At 32.0% G+C, this 7,153-nt stretch overlaps 1 pseudogene; it reads left to right on the top strand.

Moving 5' to 3' along the window:
- Positions 1–3,297: 3,297 nt before the first annotated feature.
- Positions 3,298–6,855, top strand: LOC142628649 (receptor-like protein EIX2; annotated as a pseudogene).
- The last annotated feature ends 298 nt before the right edge of the window (positions 6,856–7,153 follow it).

The raw sequence follows: 7,153 nt of genomic DNA, 5'->3' as shown, positions 1-7,153 counted from the left end.
AGTATCAAGTGAACTTCCGTCAGCTTCTTAATGTGCCGTCACCTTGTAATAACGTCACTATCAAGATGTCAATTGAAGTACAGTGAGACTCTTGGTATATTTGATATTAGTTTATTACTTTGATTTTCCACTCCTAGGCTAGTCCGCTTATATCACACTGGTGCCATTTCGAATCACTATTTTTGACAAATGTACACTAATTAATCGGTTTACCATATAATCAACTGTGCTTCATCAACACTGAACTCCACTTGCTTGACTTGAAGGTGGAGTTGCATATATCGAAAACAACATTAGAAGACAATCAATGCAGTTGGAGTCCTCATTCGAGAAAAGATCAAACTACTGGAAGCTGCAATGACTTCTTCAAAAGTAATTATGTAGAGTTAAATGGAATTTACGATGGGTTGGAATTGGCTTGGAGTCCAACCAGCTGACTCCATTTTTTTTCTTTTTCTTTTCTTCTATGATGTCTCGTATGACTTGACCTGGAGTCCACTACAAATTAAAAATTTTGGAAGATAACTTTTCTTGATTTTTTTTACCATTTCTATAGTTTAATGTTTTTCATAAAAACGCTATTTAACTACAGGATATGTAGTATATTAAATAATGTGATTTGAACTTTTATTTTCATTTAATTACAATGAGTGATTTTATTAACAACAAAATATGAAAATTAAGAAACGGGCTCTGGTATTCTTTCTACATGATAATTATGATTATATCTAGTGGGTCTTAATAATTATGATTAAAAAAATGGAGGACATGATATACTTTGTAATTAAAAAAATGGGTCTTAATAATTATGATTATATCTAGTGGTTATCTTCTCTTTTTATAAGTAGTTACATTCACCCATAAATTAAAAAAAAAAAAAAATAGTTACACTCTCCTTGTGACAACAAGTCGCTACCCTTATTTATGGACTTCGATAAGTTATATAATTTTGTTATATTTTGTGATAATTTCAAATTAAAAAACTAAATATTAATCATTTTTAATTAAAAGAATAAAATTTTAAATCAGTTCAAACTCACACCCTTAACGAGTAATTATTAAATAAAAATACCAGAAATTCATATAATTTGTGACTAAAACCTAACCTTTTTTTTTTCTTTTTTCCTTTTATAATGGATATGTGAGATTTAAATCTTATATGTCTCCATTAGAATTAGGAGGTATCAATCAATTGAATTACAAAACTCTTGACAAAACCAAAACCTATCTAAATACAATAACAACAAAAATTAAAAATTATAACATTCAAATAAAATCATTACACTGATTAAAATTTAATTTTCAAAAGTTTCAAGAAATTCAAAGGCAATTATTATTTATTGTTTTAAATTATTTTATAATCTATTAGAAACTTTGGGTTTTTTTTTTCATTTTACATATATATAAACTAAGTCCCAATTGATGTGCATTCTTCATGTAAACTTAAACTTTGTTCCATTCAAAAAAATAACTTTTTTTTGTTTTATTTTTATCATCTATTTTTATTATTCAAATGTATTTATATATGCGTGTATGTGTTTCTAATGAAAAGAATAACCAATTATAAAAGGCATTAGCATGCTGCTTGATTGATGTAATAAAAATTAATTTCATATAACCTCTTATAGTTTTTTTCCTTTTTTACTGCTTGTTCACTCAGAAAACAAATGCTTTTTAACAATATAGTATCCATTGATATAAGTAGAAGACTAATAATTTAGCAAATAAAACAGAAAAACAAATTAATTTATATTTATTTCTTAAACAAAACTATTCTATAATAAACAATATCCTGCAAATTCTAAGTACCAATAATTCAAGTGAAAAAAGAAAATTTAATAGACAATATTCCGCATGCTTATAAATAAGCATCTATAACAACGATCCTGCTTGTAAAGAGACAAGGGAAAATGGCCAACATGAATACCACCTTAATTTGTACTTCTTCTTACGCTCTGTTTGTTTTAGTATTAATGTTTTCTGGAAAATAGTTTATTTTCTAAAGAGCATTTTTTAGAAAACTATCTCATTTTTCAGTATTTGGTAACAATCTTGAAATTGAGCTTGAGAATGTTTTTCTGGTGTTTGGTATGAAATATTTTATAAGTATTTCTTGTATAATTTAAAACATGTGTATTATGTAAATCGACCAATCTAATCATTATAAATAAAAAACCAAGAATGAATTTGGTTTTCATACTAAAATTTTGACAATAGAAACAATAAAAATTAATTAGATGCCAAATTTTCATGATCTCTACCACTCATCTTGCTCATATATATAAACAGTAACGTATGTACGTACACACAAACACACACATATATCAATCATTTGTGTGTGTATATATATATATATATATATATATATATATATGATAGGGGAATACATTTTCAGTAAGTATAAATAACAATAACTTTTAATTGTCTAATCTTTTTGTTGGTATACTAAATTGTCTATTATGGTAAACCAGGTACAAGTCTTCAATATTACTCTAAATTATATATTTACATAATGTATTTGCACAATATATCATCACTGCATAGTATTTGCATAAAGTATTTGCCAGCAAAAAAAGTATATGCCAACAAATGTAATTCCCCTAAACAATTATCATTTATTATATAACAATGTTATTAGTCCACGGTAAAGATTGTCCTATGTAAAAGCAATTTAGAGCAATAGAGGTAATATGTTTAAAATTTTCGTATTTTACTTCTTCCTTTATTTTTTTGTACTTTATGTACGAAAAAGAAGTAACTTCTGCATGGAATCCATCAAACCAAAAATTTATTAGAGAAAAAAGAAAATCATGCTTGAAATTCAAAGCAAAGAACTGGGATTTTGGTAGAGATGAATGAAATAATTATCGCTGCAAATTTGTTTTCCTTCACAAGTCAGAACTATTGACTGATCAATGAAGGAAAAAAATCTAATCAAAGAATTGTGTTACAGAGGGGAAGAGAAACATGGAGAAAAGAGAGAAAAGAGACAATTAGAAAGAGAGAAATTAGTGGGAAAATGAGAGACCAGAGTTAATGACAGTGAGGGTGTGGGGAGAGAAAAAGTAAAGGGAAGAGAGAAAAAGTGAGAAAGCTTACCAAGAGAGAGAGAATGCACCAAAAAATGATGTTTTCCATAGCTACAGACGAAGATAATATTTATAGGAGATGAAACGCATGAGAGAGAGATTGTTTTCCAAAAAAAAAATTTGGAAAACGACCTATAGAAAATAAGCCTTATTTTTATTAGGATTTTATGTTGACCAAAGATAGTTTTTCATTGACCAGTTTTTTTTTATGCTACCAAACACTGAAAAATGTGGAAAACTATCTTTACAGAAGGTTTTCCAGCAGAACAAACAGAGCGTTAATCTTCTTTACTTTCTTTTGATAACCGAATCTATTTCACTTGAAGCTGTACCATCCAATTCTATTACTGTAAATGCCAACGTGCGTTGCATTGAGATAGAGAGAGTAGCCCTTCAAAAATTCAGAAAAGGTCTTAAGGATCCATTCAACAGGCTTTCTTCTTGGGTGGGTCAAGATTGTTGCAATTGGGAGGGCATAGTTTGTAACAATCAAACGAGCAACGTTGTAAAGCTTGATCTTGGAAGCTCAAATCTATGTGGTTTTGAAGGAGGAAGCCAATATACTCCTGATCAGACTAATTGTTTGAGTGGTAAGTTAGATCCTTCTTTACATAATCTGAAATATATGTGTTACTTAAACCTAAGCAACATCAATTTCCAAGGAGTATTATTCCCATATTTCCTTGGCTCTCTCAAGAAGTTGACATACCTTGACCTTTCCTTTACAATGTTTTCTCGAGTAGTGTCTCCCAGTCTTGGAAATTTAACAAATTTGAGCTATCTAAATCTCATTCCCTCCCAATTTTCTGACAACACTCTTTCGGTTTCAAATATATATTGGCTCACCAATCTCTCTTCCTTACAATACTTGAATTTGCAAAACATAGACCTTAGCAAAGCAGAAACTCATTGGCTGCAAGTTGTTAATATGCTTCCTTCACTATCAGAGTTGTATTTGTCAAGTTATGGTCTTCATCATCTCCCTCAAACTCTTCCATTTGTGAATTTTACGTCCCTTTCGGTCCTTGATCTCTCAAATAATGGCTTCAACTCTTCTTCTATTCCCCCATGGTTGTTTAATCTTACTGCCCTCATTAATCTCAAGATCAATTATTGTGACCTAAAAGGCCCCATCCCTAACATAGCAAGGTCTAGCCTATGCAATTTGAAGAATATATATATATGTCGTTCAATTTTATTATCAGTGGCCCAATAATTGAATTTATCCAAGCATTATCCGGATGTGGCAACCATAGACTAGAACAATTAAATTTGGGATCAAACCAACTTAGTGGTGTTTTGCCTCATTCCTTGGGGTATTTTACACATTTAAGAGAGCTCCATCTCACCAGCAACTCATTCTCAGGCCCAATTCCATCGAGTATACAACATTTATCACGTTTGGAGATACTAGGTCTCTCTTACAACGTGATGAATCGAACCATCCTAGAATTTATTGGACAACTTATTGAGTTGAGCACTTTGGATCTCTTCAGTAATTCTTGGGAAAGTACCATGACCATGGGCGGAGCTGTTATTGGATTGCCCCCCCTAATTTTTTTAATAAAAATATTATTATATTAATAGGTACTAAGTTTAACAATTTTGTTCAATAAAATTACACTTTGCCCCCTTAATAATGCCATTAATTCTTTTGAGAGTAATCTTATAGCCAAAAACGTTTTTACAATGTTTATACAAACTATTAAGGTAGCAAATTCTTATTAGTTCGTACACTTGCATAACTTTTTATATATCAATAATCACTTATCATATTAGCAATTTGTAAAAATTTTGTAGTTTTAGCATTTTTCACCTTTTAAAGGACATAAAAAATTAATAGATTAAATCTAAAACAAAATATAAAAACTCAAAAAAATTAGCTTAACAACAAAAATTACCAATATAATAAAACTAAAAAAATTAAGTCCAATCAATATATTTTACCCAGAACAAACTACTTGGCCATTTAAAAAAATTTTAACAAAAATCCTTAGTAGTAAAAAAATAGACTCAAGGGTCGGAGCCACCGCACACAATTAGCAGCAAAGTCACCCCCCTAACTCCAAATCCTGGCTCCGTCCCTGACCATGACTGAAACTCATTTCCTAAATCTCAAAAAACTAACTGTTTTCCTTGTCATCAACTAGGAAATCCTTAGTTCTTAGTGTGACACATGACTGGACTCCCCCTTTAAGTCTCCAAAATGTCAAAATCAGAAACTGCCAAATGGGTCCTGCATTTCCGGCATGGCTCAGAAGGATCTTCTTGAGATCTCCCTTGTAAACTCTTCAATTTCAGCTAAAATACCAAATTGGTTGTGGAATTTGCCTTCATTGCTTTGGAATTTAGATCTTTCTCATAACCAATTGAGGGGAGACCTTTCTAAGTCATTATCTTTTGTGTGGGTAGATCTAAGTAACAATAATTTAACCGATTCACTCCCACTGTGGCCTAGTGTGTCATATCTCTCACTAAGGAAAAATTTTCTTTCTGGACCATTACCAATAAACATCTTCCAACGTATGAAAAAATTGGTCACCCTAGATCTTGGAGGAAACTTTCTAAATGGTAGTATCCCCTCACTGACCATTGGGCCAACGGATTTGTGGTTTGTTGATTTATTAGACAATCTTTTATCTGGAAACATCCCCAGGCATTGGAAGAGTATGAAAAATTTAGAGGCCATTGATCTGTCACAAAACAATCTGTTGGGTAACATCCCAACCTCATTGTGCTCACTACCTACTCTTAATTGGCTGCAACTAAGCTACAACAATTTTTCTGGAGATCTCTTTTCCACCTTTCGAAACTGCTTGAGCTTATATGCACTTGATGTTGGAGGTAACAGATTCTCAGGAACTTTGCCAAAATGGATTGGAAAAAGGCTGCCTTCAATATCAGAATTGCGCCAACAAGGAAACGTGCTCTCAGGACCCATTTTGGAACAATTGTGTTCTCTCACTCATCTACATGTTTTGGAACTTGCACATAATAACTTTTCAGGATCTATCCCTACTTGTTTGGACAATTTGGTTGGTTTGAAATCTTTGGTCGAATATCCTACATCACCAATCCGAAGTTTCCTTTTTCCACTATCCTACTTGGAGCATATGGATTTGACTGCAAAGGGTACCCAACTTGAATATTACAGCTAAATTTTCTTGATGAATAGTATAGATCTTTCAAGAAACAATCTAACCAGAGAGATTCCAGAAGCACTAACAAATCTCGCATTACTATCTACCTTAAATTTGTCATGGAATCAATTGATCGGAAAGATACCAGAGAATATAGGAGCGTTGCATGGTTTAGAAACTCTTGACCTCTCATGCAACCATCTTTCAGGTCCCATTCCACCAAGTATGTCTTCTTTGACCTTATTAAGTCATTTGAACTTGTCATATAACAACTTGTGTGGACCTATTCCATCAGCCAACCAATTTCAAACCTTCATAGATTCGTCCGTTTATGAGGGTAACCCAAAACTTTGCGGGCCTCCATTGATAACAAATTGCTCATTAATGCCAAGTGATGGGGATACAGAAGCTGTAGATGAAGGCAATGAGGAATTCAGGTCTGTAAAGTTATGGTTCTATGTAAGTGTTGTATTGGGATTCATTGTGGGATTTTGGTTTGTTTGCGGTACTTTGGTGATAAAGAAGTCTTGGAGACATGCTTACTTCCATTTTGTTGATGAAAAGAAAGGCTTTTTGTGGCTATCAAAGTTAATATGGCTCGTTTGCAAGGGAAGATTGAAGCATAGAGACGCAAAGATTGAAGGTAATTAAAAAAAGAAATCACTTTGTTGCTTCTTTTTTGAGACTTCATTTCTTCTTTTTAATTTCTCTTTATTATTTATCGGTGTAGTTGTGCTTCATTATCATGTGGAAGTCCCAGTATTGGTAGATCCAATGATTTACAGTACGTGTTTTTTCACTTCATGCACGTGGAGAAGTACTCTGTTAGAGAGTAAGTTATGTTAGTTTTTGTTTGTTGTAACATAGATAGTTGTGTAGTTGTATCAATGGAAAAGCTCAGGCGTGGTATTTTGATTAGCATAA

The sequence above is a fragment of the Castanea sativa genome, chromosome 3 (assembly GCF_040712315.1).
Source record: "Castanea sativa cultivar Marrone di Chiusa Pesio chromosome 3, ASM4071231v1".
Classification (NCBI taxonomy): Eukaryota; Viridiplantae; Streptophyta; class Magnoliopsida; order Fagales; family Fagaceae; genus Castanea; species Castanea sativa.
Note: the sequence above shows the minus strand (reverse complement) of the source record. Positions and strands in the feature narration are given on the sequence as shown.